The 20,065-nt window shown below is 37.5% G+C and overlaps 8 non-coding genes across 8 annotated transcripts; all 8 read left to right on the top strand.

Moving 5' to 3' along the window:
- Positions 1-5,712: 5,712 nt before the first annotated feature.
- TRNAG-CCC (transfer RNA glycine (anticodon CCC)) lies at positions 5,713-5,784 on the top strand. Its single transcript has one exon. It is a non-coding gene; the product is annotated as a tRNA-Gly (tRNA).
- A 1,517-nt stretch (positions 5,785-7,301) lies between these two features.
- TRNAG-UCC (transfer RNA glycine (anticodon UCC)) lies at positions 7,302-7,373 on the top strand. The gene has a single exon. It is a non-coding gene; the product is annotated as a tRNA-Gly (tRNA).
- A 4,038-nt stretch (positions 7,374-11,411) lies between these two features.
- Positions 11,412-11,483, top strand: TRNAG-CCC (transfer RNA glycine (anticodon CCC)). The gene has a single exon. It is a non-coding gene; the product is annotated as a tRNA-Gly (tRNA).
- A 96-nt stretch (positions 11,484-11,579) lies between these two features.
- Positions 11,580-11,651, top strand: TRNAG-UCC (transfer RNA glycine (anticodon UCC)). The gene has a single exon. It is a non-coding gene; the product is annotated as a tRNA-Gly (tRNA).
- Positions 11,652-12,998: 1,347 nt separating this feature from the next.
- On the top strand, positions 12,999-13,070 carry TRNAG-UCC (transfer RNA glycine (anticodon UCC)). The gene has a single exon. It is a non-coding gene; the product is annotated as a tRNA-Gly (tRNA).
- Positions 13,071-14,418: 1,348 nt separating this feature from the next.
- Positions 14,419-14,490, top strand: TRNAG-UCC (transfer RNA glycine (anticodon UCC)). The gene has a single exon. It is a non-coding gene; the product is annotated as a tRNA-Gly (tRNA).
- A 4,023-nt stretch (positions 14,491-18,513) lies between these two features.
- On the top strand, positions 18,514-18,585 carry TRNAG-CCC (transfer RNA glycine (anticodon CCC)). The gene has a single exon. It is a non-coding gene; the product is annotated as a tRNA-Gly (tRNA).
- Positions 18,586-19,765: 1,180 nt separating this feature from the next.
- Positions 19,766-19,837, top strand: TRNAG-CCC (transfer RNA glycine (anticodon CCC)). The gene has a single exon. It is a non-coding gene; the product is annotated as a tRNA-Gly (tRNA).
- Positions 19,838-20,065: the final 228 nt, after the last annotated feature.

A 20,065-nucleotide genomic window follows, 5' to 3' on the forward strand; every position in this document is an offset into this window, starting at 1 on the left:
TTTAACAGCCAAAATCCCAAACCAGTCAAGTTGGTTTGTGCATTGGTGGTATAGTGGTGAGCATAGCTGCTTCCCAAGCAGTTGACCCAGGTTCGATTTCCAGCCAATGCAATACTTATGTAATTTTATTTCTGGCATATCATACATTTTACAAACTATTTTGTAATGTTAGTGCAGAAAATGTAAAAACAAAAGCTGACCCTGTAAGCATTGGTGGTAAAGTGGTGAGCATAGCTGCCTTCCAAGCAGTTTACCTGGGTTCAATTCCCGGCCAATACAAAACATCGGTGTTTTTTTTTTTCAGTCACGTCATACTTTTTACTAACAATTTTGTAGGGTTAGTGCAGAAAATGTGAAAAAAATGCTGGGTACCTTAAGCATTTTTGGTATAGTGGTGAGCAAACCTGCCTTCCAAGCAGTTGACCTGCGATTGATTCCTGGTCAATGTAAAACTTATGTGGGGGTTTTTTTCCTGGCACGTCTTACTTTTTACTAATAATTTCGTATTGTTAGTGCAGAAAATGTAAGAAAAAAACATGGCTTCTGTAATTGTTGGTGGTATAGTGGTGAGAATCGCTGCCTTCCAAGTAGTTGACCCGAGTTTGATTCTCAGCCAATGCATGAATTGTTTTTCACATTTGGTGATGCTTTTAGTCTGTTTTAATTTTTCGTGTTAAGTCTCAGGCTCTTCTTTCTTCTTAGAGTTTAGCAACCACGAAAATGAGAAAAAAATTGAAGAGAATATTTCTTAGATTTTTTTCAACTGTCTCATCTAACTGATCTTCTGCTCTTCAGTTGTTGATTAAACACTTTGTAGGGTTAGTCTCCAATATGAAGTCAATGTCAGGGTTGGCATTAGTGTTATGCTGGTGGGTGTAGTTGCTTTTAAAACAATAGGCCATAGTTTAATTCTTGAAGAACTCATTGTTTTTTTGCATTTGGTGGTGTTTGGAATCTTTTTCACTTTCTGTGCTAAGGCTTATGCTTTTATTTCTTTCTTGGTAACACTTTAGCTACCTTAGTTGGCAAAAAGCAAAGCTAATTGAGAGAATTTGTAGGCAGAGGTGGAAAAGCTACATAACTGATTCCAAAAACTCCTCTGTCTTTAGAGTTAGTGTTAAAAATGCCAAAAATGGCAGAGGTCTTTAGGGGGAATTTGGTGCTGCTGTTGAATCTTTGTAATCTGTTTGAGCTAAGGCTCATAGTGTACTTTCTTTCTTGGTAAGAGTTTAGTTACCTTATAGGCAAAAAAGTGAAAATAATTGAGAGAAATGTAAGAATTGGTGTAAAAGCTACATAGCTGATTCACAAGAATTCATCTTTGAGTTTTGGACAAAGCTTTGCCTTGTTTTTAAACTTTTTAGTAATTGGCTCTTTCAAGACATATTCAGTCCTCCTTTTTTAAGTAAAACTTTAGCAGATTTAACAGCCAAAATCCCAAACCAGTCAAGTGGGTTCATGCAGTGATGGTATAGTGGTGAGCATAGCTGCTTCCCAAGCAGTTGACCCAGGTTCGATTTCCAGCCAATGCAATACTTATGTAGTTTTATTTCTGGCATATCATACATTTTACAGACTATTTTGTAATGTTAGTGCAGAAAATGTAAAAAAAAAAGCTGACCCTGTAAGCATTGGTGGTATAGTGGTGAGCATAGCTGCCTTCCAAGCAGTTGAACCGGGTTCAATTCCCGGCCAATACAAAACATCGGTGTTTTTTTTTTTCAGGCACGTCATACTTTTTACTAACAATTTTGTAGGGTTAGTGCAGAAAATGTGAAAAAAATGCTGGGTACCTTAAGCATTTTTGGTATAGTGGTGAGCAAACTTGCCTTCCAAGCAGTTGACCTGCGATTGATTCCTGGTCAATGCAATACTTATGTGGGTTTTTTTTAACTGGCACGTCTTACGTTTTACTAATAATTTCGTATTGTTAGTGCAGAAAATATAAGAAAAAAACATGGCTTCTGTAAGTGTTGGTGGTATAGTGGTGAGAATCGCTGCCTTAAAAGTAGTTGACCCGATTTCGATTCTCAGCCAACGCATGAATTGTTTTTCACATTTGGCGATGCTTTTAGTCTGTTTTAATTTTTCGTTTTAAGTCTCTGGCTCTTCTTTCTTCTTAGAGTTTAGCAAACACGAAAATGAGAAAAAAATTGAAGAGAATATTTCTTAGCTTTTTTTCAACTGTCTCATCTAACTGATCTTCTGTTCTTCAGTTGTCGATTAAACACTTTGTAGGGTTAGTCTCCAATATGAAAGCAATATCAGGGTTGGCATTGGTGTTATGCTGGTGGGTGTAGTTGCTTTTAAAACAATAGGCCATAGTTTAATTCTTGAAGAACTCATTGTTTTTTTGCATTTGGTGGTGTTTGGACTCTTTTTCACTTTCTGTGCTAAGGCTTATGCTTTTATTTCTTTCTTGGTAACACTTTAGCTACCTTAGTTGGCAAAAAGCAATGCTAATTAAGAGAATTTGTAGGCAGAGGTGGAAAAGCTACATAACTGATTCCAAAAACTCCTCTGTCTTTAGAGTTAGTGTTAAAAATGCCAAAAATGGCAGAGGTCTTTAGGGGGAATTTGGTGCTGACTCTTTGTAATCCTTTAGAGCTAAGGCTCATTGTGTACTTTCTTTCTTGGTAAGAGTTTAGTTACCTTATTGGCAAAAAAGTGAAAACAATTGAGAGAAATGTAAGAATTGGTGGAAAAGCTACATAGCTGATTCACAAGAATTCATCTTTGAGTTTTGGACAATGCTTTGCCTTGTTTTTAAACTTTTTAGTAATTGGCTCTTTCAAGGCATATTCAGTCATCCTTTTTTTAAGTAAAACTTTAGCAGATTTAACAGCCAAAATCCCAAACCAGTCAAGTTGGTTTGTGCATTGGTGGTATAGTGGTGAGCATAGCTGCTTCCCAAGCAGTTGACCCAGGTTCGATTTCCAGCCAATGCAATACTTATGTAATTTTATTTCTGGCATATCATACATTTTACAAACTATTTTGTAATGTTAGTGCAGAAAATGTAAAAACAAAAGCTGACCCTGTAAGCATTGGTGGTAAAGTGGTGAGCATAGCTGCCTTCCAAGCAGTTTACCTGGGTTCAATTCCCGGCCAATACAAAACATCGGTGTTTTTTTTTTTCAGTCACGTCATACTTTTTACTAACAATTTTGTAGGGTTAGTGCAGAAAATGTGAAAAAAATGCTGGGTACCTTAAGCATTTTTGGTATAGTGGTGAGCAAACCTGCCTTCCAAGCAGTTGACCTGCGATTGATTCCTGGTCAATGTAAAACTTATGTGGGGGTTTTTTTCCTGGCACGTCTTACTTTTTACTAATAATTTCGTATTGTTAGTGCAGAAAATGTAAGAAAAAAACATGGCTTCTGTAATTGTTGGTGGTATAGTGGTGAGAATCGCTGCCTTCCAAGTAGTTGACCCGAGTTTGATTCTCAGCCAATGCATGAATTGTTTTTCACATTTGGTGATGCTTTTAGTCTGTTTTAATTTTTCGTGTTAAGTCTCAGGCTCTTCTTTCTTCTTAGAGTTTAGCAACCACGAAAATGAGAAAAAAATTGAAGAGAATATTTCTTAGATTTTTTTCAACTGTCTCATCTAACTGATCTTCTGCTCTTCAGTTGTTGATTAAACACTTTGTAGGGTTAGTCTCCAATATGAAGTCAATGTCAGGGTTGGCATTAGTGTTATGCTGGTGGGTGTAGTTGCTTTTAAAACAATAGGCCATAGTTTAATTCTTGAAGAACTCATTGTTTTTTTGCATTTGGTGGTGTTTGGAATCTTTTTCACTTTCTGTGCTAAGGCTTATGCTTTTATTTCTTTCTTGGTAACACTTTAGCTACCTTAGTTGGCAAAAAGCAAAGCTAATTGAGAGAATTTGTAGGCAGAGGTGGAAAAGCTACATAACTGATTCCAAAAACTCCTCTGTCTTTAGAGTTAGTGTTAAAAATGCCAAAAATGGCAGAGGTCTTTAGGGGGAATTTGGTGCTGCTGTTGAATCTTTGTAATCTGTTTGAGCTAAGGCTCATAGTGTACTTTCTTTCTTGGTAAGAGTTTAGTTACCTTATAGGCAAAAAAGTGAAAATAATTGAGAGAAATGTAAGAATTGGTGTAAAAGCTACATAGCTGATTCACAAGAATTCATCTTTGAGTTTTGGACAAAGCTTTGCCTTGTTTTTAAACTTTTTAGTAATTGGCTCTTTCAAGACATATTCAGTCCTCCTTTTTTAAGTAAAACTTTAGCAGATTTAACAGCCAAAATCCCAAACCAGTCAAGTGGGTTCATGCAGTGATGGTATAGTGGTGAGCATAGCTGCTTCCCAAGCAGTTGACCCAGGTTCGATTTCCAGCCAATGCAATACTTATGTAGTTTTATTTCTGGCATATCATACATTTTACAGACTATTTTGTAATGTTAGTGCAGAAAATGTAAAAAAAAAAGCTGACCCTGTAAGCATTGGTGGTATAGTGGTGAGCATAGCTGCCTTCCAAGCAGTTGAACCGGGTTCAATTCCCGGCCAATACAAAACATCGGTGTTTTTTTTTTTCAGGCACGTCATACTTTTTACTAACAATTTTGTAGGGTTAGTGCAGAAAATGTGAAAAAAATGCTGGGTACCTTAAGCATTTTTGGTATAGTGGTGAGCAAACTTGCCTTCCAAGCAGTTGACCTGCGATTGATTCCTGGTCAATGCAATACTTATGTGGGTTTTTTTTAACTGGCACGTCTTACGTTTTACTAATAATTTCGTATTGTTAGTGCAGAAAATATAAGAAAAAAACATGGCTTCTGTAAGTGTTGGTGGTATAGTGGTGAGAATCGCTGCCTTAAAAGTAGTTGACCCGATTTCGATTCTCAGCCAACGCATGAATTGTTTTTCACATTTGGCGATGCTTTTAGTCTGTTTTAATTTTTCGTTTTAAGTCTCTGGCTCTTCTTTCTTCTTAGAGTTTAGCAACCACGAAAATGAGAAAAAAATTGAAGAGAATATTTCTTAGCTTTTTTTCAACTGTCTCATCTAACTGATCTTCTGTTCTTCAGTTGTTGATTAAACACTTTGTAGGGTTAGTCTCCAATATGAAAGCAATATCAGGGTTGGCATTGGTGTTATGCTGGTGGGTGTAGTTGCTTTTAAAACAATAGGCCATAGTTTAATTCTTGAAGAACTCATTGTTTTTTTGCATTTGGTGGTGTTTGGACTCTTTTTCACTTTCTGTGCTAAGGCTTATGCTTTTATTTCTTTCTTGGTAACACTTTAGCTACCTTAGTTGGCAAAAAGCAAAGCTAATTAAGAGAATTTGTAGGCAGAGGTGGAAAAGCTACATAACTGATTCCAAAAACTCCTCTGTCTTTAGAGTTAGTGTTAAAAATGCCAAAAATGGCAGAGGTCTTTAGGGGGAATTTGGTGCTGACTCTTTGTAATCCTTTAGAGCTAAGGCTCATAGTGTACTTTCTTTCTTGGTAAGAGTTTAGTTACCTTATTGGCAAAAAAGTTAAAACAATTGAGAGAAATGTAAGAATTGGTGGAAAAGCTACATAGTTGATTCACAAGAATTCATCTTTGAGTTTTGGACAATGCTTTGCCTTGTTTTTAAACTTTTTAGTAATTGGCTCTTTCAAGACATATTCAGTCCTCCTTTTTTAAGTAAAACTTTAGCAGATTTAACAGCCAAAATCCCAAACCAGACAAGTGGGTTCATGCATTGGTGGTATAGTGGTGAGCATAGCTGCTTCCCAAGCAGTTGACCTGGGTTCGATTCCCGGCCAATGCAATACTTACGTAGTTTTATTTCTGGCATATCATACATTTTACAAACTATTTTGTAATGTTAGTGCAGAAAATGTAAAAAAAAAAGCTGATCCTGTAAGCATTGGTGGTATAGTGGTGAGCATAGCTGCCTTCCAAGCATTTGGCCGGGGTTCGATTCCTGGCCAATGCAAAACATGGGTGTGTTTTTTTTTCAGGCACGTCATACTTTTTACTAACAATTTTGTAGGGTTAGTGCAGAAAATGTGAAAAAAATGCTGGGTACCTTAAGCATTTTTGGTATAGTGGTGAGCAAACCTGCCTTCCAAGCAGTTGACCTGCGATTGATTCCTGGTCAATGCAATACTTATGTGGGTTTTTTTTTCCTGGCACGTCTTACTTTTTACTAATAATTTTGTATTGTTAGTGCAGAAAATGTAAGAAAAAAACATGGGTTCTGTAAGTGTTGGTGGTATAGTGGTGAGCATAGCTGCCTTCCAAGCAGTTGACCCGGGTTTGATTCCTGGCCAACACATGAATTGTTTTTCACATTTGGTGATGCTTTTAGTCTGTTTTAATTTTTCGTGTTAAGGCTCATGCTCTTCTTTCTTCTTAGAGTTTAGCAACCACGAAAATGAGAAAAAAATTGAAGAGAATATTTCTTAGATTTTTTTCAACTGTCTCATCTAACTGATCTTCTGCTCTTCAGTTGCTGATTAAATACTTTGTAGGGTTAGTCTCCAATACGAAAGCAATGTCAGGGTTGACATTGGTGTTATGCTGGTGGGTGTAGTTGCTTTTAAAACAATAGGCCATAGTTTAATTCTTGAAGAACTCATTGTTTTTTTGCATTTGGTGGTGTTTGGAATCTTTTTCACTTTCTGTGCTAAGGCTTATGCTTTTATTTCTTTCTTGGTAACACTTTAGCTACCTTAGTGGGCATAAAGCAAAGCTAATTGAGTGAATTTGTAGGCAGAGGTGGAAAAGCTACATAACTGATTCCAAAAACTCCTCTGACTTTAGAGTTAGTGTTAAAAATGCCAAAAATGGCAGAGGTCTTTAGGGGGAATTTGGTGCTGCTGTTGACTCTTTGTAATCTGTTTGAGCTAAGGCTCATAGTGTACTTTCTTTCTTGGTAAGAGTTTAGTTACCTTATTGGCAAAAAAGTGAAAATAATTGAGAGAAATGTAAGAATTGGTGGAAAAGCTACATAGCTGATTCACAAGAATTCATCTTTGAGTTTTGGACAATGCTTTGCCTTGTTTTTAAACTTTTTAGTAATTGGCTCTTTCAAGACATATTCAGTCCTCCTTTTTTTAAGTAAAACTTTAGCAGATTTAACAGCCATAATCCCAAACCAGTCAATTTGGTTCATGCATTGGTGGTATAGTGGTGAGCATAGCTGCTTCCCAAGCAGTTGACCTGGGTTTGATTCCGGCCAATGCAATACTTATGTAGTTTTATTTCTGCCTTATCATACATTATACAAACTATTTTGTAATGTTAGTGCAGAAAATGTAAAAAAAAAAGCTGACCTTGTAAGCATTGGTGGTATAGTGGTGAGCATAGCTGCCTTCCAAGCAGTTGACCCGGGTTCGATTCCTGGCCAATGCAAAACATGGGTGTGGCTTTTTTTCAGGCACGTCATAATTTTTACTAACAATTTTGTAGGGTTAGTGCAGAAAATGTGAAAAAAATGCTGGGTACCTTAAGCATTTTTGGTATAGTGGTGAGCAAACCTGCCTTCCAAGCAGTTGACCTGCGATTGATTCCTGGTCAATGCAATACTTATGTGGGTTTTTTTTTCCTGGCACGTCTTACTTTTTACTAATAATTTTGTATTGTTAGTGCAGAAAATGTAAGAAAAAAACATGGCTTCTGTAAGTGTTGGTGGTATAGTGGTGAGCATAGCTGCCTTCCAAGCAGTTGACCCGGGTTTGATTCCCAGCCAACGCATGAATTGTTTTTCACATTTGGTGATGCTTTTAGTCTGTTTTAATTTTTCGTGTTAAGGCTCATGCTCTTCTTTCTTCTTAGAGTTTAGCAACCACGAAAATGAGAAAAAAATTGAAGAGAATATTTCTTAGATTTTTTTCAACTGTCTCATCTAACTGATCTTCTGCTCTTCAGTTGTTGATTAAATACTTTGCAGGGTTAGTCTCCAATACGAAAGCAATGTCAGGGTTGGCATTGGTGTTATTCTGGCGGCTGTAGTTCCATTTAAAACAAGAGGCCATAGTTTATTTCTTGAAGAACTCATTGTTTTTTTGCATTTGGTGGTGTTTGGACTCTTTTTCACTTTCTGTGCTAAGGCTTATGTTTTTATTTCTTTCTTGGTAACACTTTAGCTACCTTAGTTGGCAAAAAGCAAAGCTAATTGAGAGAATTTGTAGGCAGAGGTGGAAAAGCTACATAACTGATTCCAAAAACTCCTCTGTCTTTAGAGTTAGTGTTAAAAATGCCAAAAATGGCAGAGGTCTTTAGGGGGAATTTGGTGCTGCTGTTGACTCTTTGTAATCTGTTTGAGCTAAGGCTCATAGTTTACTTTCTTTCTTGGTAAGAGTTTAGTTACCTTATTGGCAAAAAAGTGAAAATAATTGAGAGAAATGTAAGAATTGGTGGAAAAGCTACATAGCTGATTCACAAGAATTCATCTTTGAGTTTTGGACAATGCTTTGCCTTGTTTTTAAACTTTTTAGTAATTGGCTCTTTCAAGACATATTCAGTCCTCCTTTTTTTAAGTAAAACTTTAGCAGATTTAACAGCCATAATCCCAAACCAGTCAATTTGTTTCATACATTGGTGGTATAGTGGTGAGCATAGCTGCTTCCCAAGCAGTTGACCTGGGTTTGATTCCGGCCAATGCAATACTTATGTAGTTTTATTTCTGGCTTATCATACATTATACAAACTATTTTGTAATGTTAGTGCAGAAAATGTAAAAAAAAAGTTGATCCCGTAAGCATTGGTGGTATAGTGGTGAGCATAGCTGCCTTCCAAGCAGTTGACCCGGGTTTGATTCCTGGCCAATGCAAAACATGGGTGTGGCTTTTTTTCAGGCACGTCATAATTTTTACTAACAATTTTGTAGGGTTAGTGCAGAAAATGTGAAAAAAATGCTGGGTACCTTAAGCATTTTTGGTATAGTGGTGAGCAAACCTGCCTTCCAAGCAGTTGACCTGCGATTGATTCCTGGTCAATGCAATACTTATGTGGGTTTTTTTTTCCTGGCACGTCTTACTTTTTACTAATAATTTGGTATTGTTAGTGCAGAAAATGTAAGAAAAATACATGGCTTCTGTAAGTGTTGGTGGTATAGTGGTGAGAATCGCTGCCTTCCAAGTAGTTGACCTGAGTTCGATTCTCAGCCAACGCATGAATTGTTTTTCACATTTGGTGATGTTTTTAGTCTGTTTTAATTTTTCGTGTTAAGTCTCAGGCTCTTCTTTCTTCTTAGAGTTTACCAACCACGAAAATGAGAAAAAAATTGAAGAGAAAAAAATTGAAGAGAATATTTCTTAGCTTTTTTTCAACTGTCTCATCTAACTGATCTTCTGCTCTTCAGTTGTTGATTAAACACTTTGTAGGGTTAGTCTCCAATACGAAAGCAATGTCAGGGTTGACATTGGTGTTATGCTGGTCGGTGTAGTTGCTTTTAAAACAATAGGCCATAGTTTAATTCTTGAAGAACTCATTGTTTTTTTGCATTTGGTGGTGTTTGGAATCTTTTTCACTTTCTGTGCTAAGGCTTATGCTTTTATTTCTTTCTTGGTAACACTTTAGCTACCTTAGTGGGCAGAAAGCAAAGCTAATTGAGAGAATTTGTAGGCAGAGGTGGAAAAGCTACATAACTGATTCCAAAAACTCCTCTGTCTTTAGAGTTAGTGTTAAAAATGCCAAAAATGGCAGAGGTCTTTAGGGGGAATTTGGTGCTGCTGTTGACTCTTTGTAATCTGTTTGAGCTAAGGCTCATAGTGTACTTTCTTTCTTTGTAAGAGTTTAGTTACCTTATTGGCAAAAAAGTGAAAATAATTGAGAGAAATGTAAGAATTGGTGGAAAAGCTACATAGCTGATTCACAAGAATTCATCTTTAAGTTTTGGACAATGCTTTGCCTTGTTTTTAAACTTTTTAGTAATTGGCTCTTTCAAGACATATTCAGTCCTCCTTTTTTAAGTAAAACTTTAGCAGATTTAACAGCCAAAATCCCAAACCAGTCAAGTGGGTTCATGCATTGGTGGTATAGTGGTGAGCATAGCTGCTTCCCAAGCAGTTGACCCGGGTTCTATTTCCAGCCAATGCAATACTTATGTAGTTTTATTTCTGGCATATCATACATTTTACAAACTATTTTGTAATGTTAGTGCAGAAAATGTAAAAAAAAAAGCTGACCTTGTAAGCATTGGTGGTATAGTGGTGAGCATATCTGCCTTCCAAGCAGTTGACCTGGGTTCAATTCCCGGCCAATACAAAACATCCGTGTTTTTTTTTTTCAGGCACGTCATACTTTTTACTAACAATTTTGTAGGGTTAGTGCAGAAAATGTGAAAAAAATGCTGGGTACCTTAAGCATTTTTGGTATAGTGGTGAGCAAACCTGCCTTCCAAGCAGTTGACCTGCGATTGATTCCTGGTCAATGCAATACTTATGTGGGGTTTTTTTTCCTGGCACGTCTTACTTTTTACTAATAATTTCGTATTGTTAGTGCAGAAAATGTAAGAAAAAAATATGGCTTCTGTAAGTGTTGGTGGTATAGTGGTAAGAATCGCTGCCTTCCAAGTAGTTGACCTGAGTTCGATTCTCAGCCAACGCATGAATTGTTTTTCACATTTGGTGATGCTTTTAGACTGTTTTAATTTTTCGTGTTAAGTCTCAGGCTCTTCTTTCTTCTTAGAGTTTAGCAACCACGAAAATGAGAAAAAAATTGAAGAGAATATTTCTTAGCTTTTTTTCAACTGTCTCATCTAACTGATCTTCTGCTCTTCAGTTGTTGATTAAACACTTTGTAGGGTTAGTCTCCAATATGAAAGCAATGTCAGGGTTGGCATTGGTGTTATGCTGGTGGGTGTAGTTGCTTTTAAAACAATAGGCCATAGTTTAATTCTTGAAGAACTCATTGTTTTTTTGCATTTGGTGGTGTTTGGACTCTTTTTCACTTTCTGTGCTAAGGCTTATGTTTTTATTTCTTTCTTGGTAACACTTTAGCTACCTTAGTTGGCAAAAAGCAAAGCTAATTGAGAGAATTTGTAGGCAGAGGTGGAAAAGCTACATAACTGATTCCAAAAACTCCTCTGTCTTTAGAGTTAGTGTTAAAAATGCCAAAAATGGCAGAGGTCTTTAGGGGTAATTTGGTGCTGGTGCTGACACTTTGTAATCATTTTGAGCTAAGGCTCATAGTTTACTTTCTTTCTTGGTAAGAGTTTAGTTACCTTATTGGCAAAAAAGTGAAAATAAATGAGAGAATTGTAAGAATTGGTGGAAAAGCTCCATAGCTGATTCACAAGATTTCATCTTTGAGTTTTGGACAATGCTTTGCCTTGTTTTTAAACTTTTTAGTAATTGGCTCTTTCAAGACATATTCAGTCCTCCTTTTTTTAAGTAAAACTTTAGCAGATTTAACAGCCATAATCCCAAACCAGTCAAGTTGGTTTATGCATTGGTGGTATAGTGGTGCGCATAACTGCTTCCCAAGCAGTTGACCCGGGTTCGATTCCTGGCCAATGCAAAACTGATGTAGTTTTATTTCTGGCATATCATACATTTTACAAACTATTTTGTAATGTTAGTGCAGAAAATGTAAAAAAAAAAGCTGATCCTGTAAGCATTGGTGGTATAGTGGTGAGCATAGCTGCCTTCCAAGCAGTTGGCCCGGGTTCGATTCCTGGCCAATGCAAAACATGGGTGTGTTTTTTTTTCAGGCACGTCATACTTTTTACTAACAATTTTGTAGGGTTAGTGCAGAAAATGTGAAAAAAATGCTGGGTACCTTAAGCATTTTTGGTATAGTGGTGAGCAAACCTGCCTTCCAAGCAGTTGACCTGCGATTGATTCCTGGTCAATGCAATACTTATGTGGGTTTTTTTTTCCTGGCACGTCTTACTTTTTACTAATAATTTTGTATTGTTAGTGCAGAAAATGTAAGAAAAAAACATGGGTTCTGTAAGTGTTGGTGGTATAGTGGTGAGCATAGCTGCCTTCCAAGCAGTTGACCCGGGTTTGATTCCTGGCCAACACATGAATTGTTTTTCACATTTGGTGATGCTTTTAGTCTGTTTTAATTTTTCGTGTTAAGGCTCATGCTCTTCTTTCTTCTTAGAGTTTAGCAACCACGAAAATGAGAAAAAAATTGAAGAGAATATTTCTTAGATTTTTTTCAACTGTCTCATCTAACTGATCTTCTGCTCTTCAGTTGCTGATTAAATACTTTGTAGGGTTAGTCTCCAATACGAAAGCAATGTCAGGGTTGACATTTGTGTTATGCTGGTGGGTGTAGTTGCTTTTAAAACAATAGGCCATAGTTTAATTCTTGAAGAACTCATTGTTTTTTTGCATTTGGTGGTGTTTGGAATCTTTTTCACTTTCTGTGCTAAGGCTTATGCTTTTATTTCTTTCTTGGTAACACTTTAGCTACCTTAGTGGGCATAAAGCAAAGCTAATTGAGTGAATTTGTAGGCAGAGGTGGAAAAGCTACATAACTGATTCCAAAAACTCCTCTGACTTTAGAGTTAGTGTTAAAAATGCCAAAAATGGCAGAGGTCTTTAGGGGGAATTTGGTGCTGCTGTTGACTCTTTGTAATCTGTTTGAGCTAAGGCTCATAGTGTACTTTCTTTCTTGGTAAGAGTTTAGTTACCTTATTGGCAAAAAAGTGAAAATAATTGAGAGAAATGTAAGAATTGGTGGAAAAGCTACATAGCTGATTCACAAGAATTCATCTTTGAGTTTTGGACAATGCTTTGCCTTGTTTTTAAACTTTTTAGTAATTGGCTCTTTCAAGACATATTCAGTCCTCCTTTTTTTAAGTAAAACTTTAGCAGATTTAACAGCCATAATCCCAAACCAGTCAATTTGGTTCATGCATTGGTGGTATAGTGGTGAGCATAGCTGCTTCTCAAGCAGTTGACCTTGGTTTGATTCCGGCCAATGCAATACTTATGTAGTTTTATTTCTGCCTTATCATACATTATACAAACTATTTTGTAATGTTAGTGCAGAAAATGTAAAAAAAAATTGATCCCGTAAGCATTGGTGGTATAGTGGTGAGCATAGCTGCCTTCCAAGCAGTTGACCCGGGTTCGATTCCTGGCCAATGCAAAACATGGGTGTGGCTTTTTTTCAGGCACGTCATAATTTTTACTAACAATTTTGTAGGGTTAGTGCAGAAAATGTGAAAAAAATGCTGGGTACCTTAAGCATTTTTGGTATAGTGGTGAGCAAACCTGCCTTCCAAGCAGTTGACCTGCGATTGATTCCTGGTCAATGCAATACTTATGTGGGTTTTTTTTTCCTGGCACGTCTTACTTTTTACTAATAATTTTGTATTGTTAGGGCAGAAAATGTAAGAAAAAAACATGGCTTCTGTAAGTGTTGGTGGTATAGTGGTGAGCATAGCTGCCTTCCAAGCAGTTGACCCGGGTTTGATTCCTGGCCAACACATGAATTGTTTTTCACATTTGGTGATGCTTTTAGTCTGTTTTAATTTTTCGTGTTAAGGCTCATGCTCTTCTTTCTTCTTAGAGTTTAGCAACCACGAAAATGAGAAAAAAATTGAAGAGAATATTTCTTAGATTTTTTTCAACTGTCTCATCTAACTGATCTTCTGCTCTTCAGTTGCTGATTAAATACTTTGTAGGGTTAGTCTCCAATACGAAAGCAATGTCAGGGTTGACATTTGTGTTATGCTGGTGGGTGTAGTTGCTTTTAAAACAATAGGCCATAGTTTAATTCTTGAAGAACTCATTGTTTTTTTGCATTTGGTGGTGTTTGGAATCTTTTTCACTTTCTGTGCTAAGGCTTATGCTTTTATTTCTTTCTTGGTAACACTTTAGCTACCTTAGTGGGCATAAAGCAAAGCTAATTGAGTGAATTTGTAGGCAGAGGTGGAAAAGCTACATAACTGATTCCAAAAACTCCTCTGACTTTAGAGTTAGTGTTAAAAATGCCAAAAATGGCAGAGGTCTTTAGGGGGAATTTGGTGCTGCTGTTGACTCTTTGTAATCTGTTTGAGCTAAGGCTCATAGTGTACTTTCTTTCTTGGTAAGAGTTTAGTTACCTTATTGGCAAAAAAGTGAAAATAATTGAGAGAAATGTAAGAATTGGTGGAAAAGCTACATAGCTGATTCACAAGAATTCATCTTTGAGTTTTGGACAATGCTTTGCCTTGTTTTTAAACTTTTTAGTAATTGGCTCTTTCAAGACATATTCAGTCCTCCTTTTTTTAAGTAAAACTTTAGCAGATTTAACAGCCATAATCCCAAACCAGTCAATTTGGTTCATGCATTGGTGGTATAGTGGTGAGCATAGCTGCTTCCCAAGCAGTTGACCTTGGTTTGATTCCGGCCAATGCAATACTTATGTAGTTTTATTTCTGCCTTATCATACATTATACAAACTATTTTGTAATGTTAGTGCAGAAAATGTAAAAAAAAAGTTGATCCCGTAAGCATTGGTGGTATAGTGGTGAGCATAGCTGCCTTCCAAGCAGTTGACCCGGGTTCGATTCCTGGCCAATGCAAAACATGGGTGTGGCTTTTTTTCAGGCACGTCATAATTTTTACTAACAATTTTGTAGGGTTAGTGCAGAAAATGTGAAAAAAATGCTGGGTACCTTAAGCATTTTTGGTATAGTGGTGAGCAAACCTGCCTTCCAAGCAGTTGACCTGCGATTGATTCCTGGTCAATGCAATACTTATGTGGGTTTTTTTTTCCTGGCACGTCTTACTTTTTACTAATAATTTTGTATTGTTAGGGCAGAAAATGTAAGAAAAAAACATGGCTTCTGTAAGTGTTGGTGGTATAGTGGTGAGCATAGCTGCCTTCCAAGCAGTTGACCCGGGTTTGATTCCCAGCCAACACATGAATTGTTTTTCACATTTGGTGATGCTTTTAGTCTGTTTTAATTTTTCGTGTTAAGGCTCATGCTCTTCTTTCTTCTTAGAGTTTAGCAACCACGAAAATGAGAAAAAAATTGAAGAGAATATTTCTTAGATTTTTTTCAACTGTCTCATCTAACTGATCTTCTGCTCTTCAGTTGTTGATTAAATACTTTGCAGGGTTAGTCTCCAATACGAAAGCAATGTCAGGGTTGGCATTGGTGTTATTCTGGCGGGTGTAGTTCCATTTAAAACAAGAGGCCATAGTTTATTTCTTGAAGAACTCATTGTTTTTTTGCATTTGGTGGTGTTTGGACTCTTTTTCACTTTCTGTGCTAAGGCTTATGTTTTTATTTCTTTCTTGGTAACACTTTAGCTACCTTAGTTGGCAAAAAGCAATGCTAATTGAGAGAATTTGTAGGCAGAGGTGGAAAAGCTACATAACTGATTCCAAAAACTCCTCTGTCTTTAGAGTTAGTGTTAAAAATGCCAAAAATGGCAGAGGTCTTTAGGGGTAATTTGGTGCTGCTGTTGACTCTTTGTAATCTGTTTGAGCTAAGGCTCATAGTTTACTTTCTTTCTTGGTAAGAGTTTAGTTACCTTATTGACAAAATTGAAAATAATTGAGAGAAATGTAAGAATTGGTGGAAAAGCTACATAGCTGATTCACAAGAATTCATCTTTGAGTTTTGGACAATGCTTTGCCTTGTTTTTAAACTTTTTAGTAATTGGCTCTTTCAAGACATATTCAGTCCTCCTTTTTTTAAGTAAAACTTTAGCAGATTTAACAGCCATAATCCCAAACCAGTCAATTTGGTTCATGCATTGGTGGTATAGTGGTGAGCATAGCTGCTTCCCAAGCAGTTGACCTGGGTTTGATTCCGGCCAATGCAATACTTATGTAGTTTTATTTCTGGCTTATCATACATTATACAAACTATTTTGTAATGTTAGTGCAGAAAATGTAAAAAAAAAGTTGATCCCGTAAGCATTGGTGGTATAGTGGTGAGCATAGCTGCCTTCCAAGCAGTTGACCCGGGTTTGATTCCTGGCCAATGCAAAACATGGGTGTGGCTTTTTTTCAGGCACGTCATAATTTTTACTAACAATTTTGTAGGGTTAGTGCAGAAAATGTGAAAAAAATGCTGGGTACCTTAAGCATTTTTGGTATAGTGGTGAGCAAACCTGCCTTCCAAGCAGTTGACCTGCGATTGATTCCTGGTCAATGCAATACTTATGTGGGGTTTTTTTTCCTGGCACGTCTTACCTTTTACTAATAATTTGGTATTGTTAGTGCAGAAAATGTAAGAAAAATACATGGCTTCTGTAAGTGTTGGTGGTATAGTGGTGAGCATAGCTGCCTTCCAAGCAGTTGACCCGGGTTCGATTCCTGGCCAACGCGTGAATTGTTTTTCACATTTGGTGATGATTTTAGTCTGTTTTAATATTTCCTGTTAAGGCTCATGCTCTTCTTTCTTCTTAGAGTTTAGCAACCACGAAAATGAGAAAAAAATTGAAGAGAATATTTCTTAGCTTCTTTTCAACTGTCTCATCTAACTGATCTTCTGCTCTTCAGTTGTTGATTAAACACTTTGTAGGGTTAGTTTCCAATACGAAAGCAATGTCAGGGTTGGCATTGGTGTTATGCTGGTGGGTGTAGTTGCTTTTAAAACAATAGGCCATAGTTTAATTCTTGAAGAACTCATTGTTTTTTTGCATTTGGTGGTGTTTGGACTCTTTTTCACTTTCTGTGCTAAAGGCCCCGTCACACATAACGAGATCGCTAGCGAGATCGCTAATGAGTCACGATTTTGGTGACGCAATAGCGATCTCGCTAGCGATCTCGTTATGTCTGACAGGTAGCAACGATCAGGCCCCTGCTGTGAGATCGCTGATCGTTACAAAGCTTCCTGGACCATTCCTGGGTCGTTGCGCTCCCGCTGGGCAGTGTGCATCGCTGTATTTGACACCTTGTCAACGACCTCGCTAGCGATTCAGAACTGAGACACATTGAGGTGCATAAATTGGACTTTTCTGCGTTCATCGTCCCTGATTGGTGGTCGCTACTGCGTCCTTGTTTTTTCAGATCCCACCAACGTTCTCCGGCTGTGACTCCACTTTGAACAAATCAGACATCTTTAGCGAGGTAGGTATTGTTTGGGGTCTCAAATGAGTTTCCATTTTTAATTCATTTATAGGACATCTACCAATTATCTGCTATCATTGCTCTTCAGGGAGGGAGGGCTTGGCTTCAATAGCGATCTCGTTAGCGATCTCGTTATGTGTGACGGGGCACCAGGACCGTTAAAATACTGGCAGCAGTTGTCGCGGCAGGTCTTCGCATCATGGGTGTTTCTGCCATGTCCCACTGGTTGAAGGCCTGCAATTGCAGGATCGTTTGCACGCTATTCACCGAGCTCCACTTCCCCATTGGCTCGGTCCACAGAGTCCACAAAGCCAGGCGGACAGTACGTAATTGCATCACGTCGACGAAGAAAGTTTTGAAGCGTGCAACAGGCCAAAAGAACAGTCTATTGATTTAAGCTTCATGTTAATTGGCATATGAAAAACTCTGAAGCGGTTGGCCACGACAGCGTGTCAGAAAACGTGCTGTGTGGGTGTGTGTGCATGAGACCCCTAAAATATCTGCCCATGCAAAAGCATATATATACAGATAGAAGCCAAGCCCTCCCTCCCTCCCTGAAGAGCAATGATAGCAGATAATTGGTAGATGTCCTATAAATGAATTAAAAATGGAAACTCATTTGAGACCCCAAACAATACCTACTTCGCTAAAGATGTCTGATTTGTTCAAAGTGGAGTCACAGCCGGAGAACGCTGGTAGGATCTGAAAAAACAAGGACGCAGTAGCGACCACCAATCAGGGACGATGAACGCAGAAAAGTCCAATTTATGCACCTCAATGTGTCTCAGTTCTGAATCGCTAGCGAGGTCGTTGACAAGGTGTCAAATACAGCGATGCACACTGCCCAGCGGGAGCGCAACGACCCAGGAATGGTCCAGGAAGCTTTGTAATGATCAGCGATCTCACAACAGGGGCCTGATCGTTTTTACCTGTCAGACATAACGAGATGGCTAGAGAGATCGCTATTGCGTCACCAAAATCGTGACTCATTAGCGATCTCGCTAGCGATCTCGTTATGTGTGACGGGGCCTTAAGGCTTATGTTTTTATTTCTTTCTTGGTAACACTTTAGCTACCTTAGTTGGCAAAAAGCAAAGCTAATTGAGAGAATTTGTAGGCAGAGGTGGAAAAGCTACATAACTGAATCCAAAATCTCCTCTGTCTTTAGAGTTAGTGTTAAAAATGCCAAAAATGGCAGAGGTCTTTAGGGGTAATTTGGTGCTGGTGCTGACTCTTTGTAATCATTTTGAGCTAAGGCTCATAGTTTACTTTCTTTCTTGGTAAGAGTTTAGTTACCTTATTGGCAAAAAAGTGAAAATAATTGAGAGAATTGTAAGAATTGGTGGAAAAGCTCCATAGCTGATTCACAAGATTTCATCTTTGAGTTTTGGACAATGCTTTGCCTTGTTTTTAAACTTTTTAGTAATTGGCTCTTTCAAGACATATTCAGTCCTCCTTTTTTTAAGTAAAACTTTAGAAGATTTAACAGCCATAATCCCAAACCAATCAAGTGGGTTCATGCATTGGTGGTATAGTGGTGAGCATAGCTGCTTCCCAAGCAGTTGACCCGGGTTCGATTCCTGGCCAATGCAATACTGATGTAGTTTTATTTCTGGCATATCATACATTTTACAAACTATTTTGTAATGTTAGTGCAGAAAATGTAAAAAAAAAAGCTGATCCTGTAATCATTGGTGGTATAGTGGTGAGCATAGCTGCCTTCCAAGCAGTTGACCTGAGATTGATTCCTGGTCAATGCAATACTTATGTGGGTTTTTTTTTCCTGGCACGTCTTACTTTTTACTAATAATTTTGTATTGTTAGTGCAGAAAATGTAAGAAAAAAACATGGCTTCTGTAAGTGTTGGTGGTATAGTCGTGAGCATAGCTGCCTTCCAAGCAGTTGACCCGGGTTCAATTCCTGGCCAACGCGTGAATTGTTTTTCACATTTGGTGATAATTTTAGTCTGTTTTAATATTTCGTGTTAAGGCTCATGCTCTTCTTTCTTCTTAGAGTTTAGCAACCACGAAAATGAGAAAAAAATTGAAGAGAATATTTCTTAGCTTTTTTTCAACTGTCTCATCTAACTGATCTTCTGCTCTTCAGTTGTTGATTAAACACTTTGTAGGGTTAGTTTCCAATACGAAAGCAATGTCAGGGTTGGCATTGGTGTTATGCTGGTGGGTGTAGTTGCTTTTAAAACAATAGGCCATAGTTTAATTCTTGAAGAACTCATTGTTTTTTTGCATTTGGTGGTGTTTGGACTCTTTTTCACTTTCTGTGCTAAAGCTTATGTTTTTATTTCTTTCTTGGTAACACTTTAGCTAGCTTAGTTGGCAAAAAGCAAAGCTAATTGAGAGAATTTGTAGGCAGAGGTGGAAAAGCTACATAACTGATTCCAAAATCTCCTCTGTCTTTAGAGTTAGTGTTAAAAATGCCAAAAATGGCAGAGGTCTTTTTGGGTAATTTGGTGCTGGTGCTGACTCTTTGTAATCATTTTGAGCTAAGGCTCATAGTTTACTTTCTTTCTTGGTAAGAGTTTAGTTACCTTATTGGCAAAAAAGTGAAAATAATTGAGAGAATTGTAAGAATTGGTGGAAAAGCTCCATAGCTGATTCACAAGATTTCATCTTTGAGTTTTGGACAATGCTTTGCCTTGTTTTTAAATTTTTTAGTAATTGGCTCTTTCAAGACATATTCAGTCCTCCTTTTTTTAAGTAAAACTTTAGCAGATTTAACAGCCATAATCCAAAACCAGTCAAGTGGGTTCATGCATTGGTGGTATAGTGGTGAGCATAGCTGCTTCCCAAGCAGTTGACCCGGGTTCGATTCCTGGCCAATGCAATACTTATGTAGTTTTATTTCTGGCATATCATACATTTTACAAACTATTTTGTAATGTTAGTGCAGAAAATGTAAAAAAAAAAGCTGATCCTGTAAGCATTGGTGGTATAGTGGTGAGCATAGCTGCCTTCCAAGCAGTTGACCTGAGATTGATTCCTGGTCAATGCAATACTTATGTGGGTTTTTTTTTCCTGGCACGTCTTACTTTTTACTAATAATTTTGTATTG

Source organism: Phyllobates terribilis, unplaced genomic scaffold (genome assembly GCF_046119375.1).
Source record: "Phyllobates terribilis strain yellow unplaced genomic scaffold, ASM4611937v1 Scaffold_3__8_contigs__length_932513732, whole genome shotgun sequence".
In the NCBI taxonomy this organism is placed as follows: domain Eukaryota; kingdom Metazoa; phylum Chordata; class Amphibia; order Anura; family Dendrobatidae; genus Phyllobates; species Phyllobates terribilis.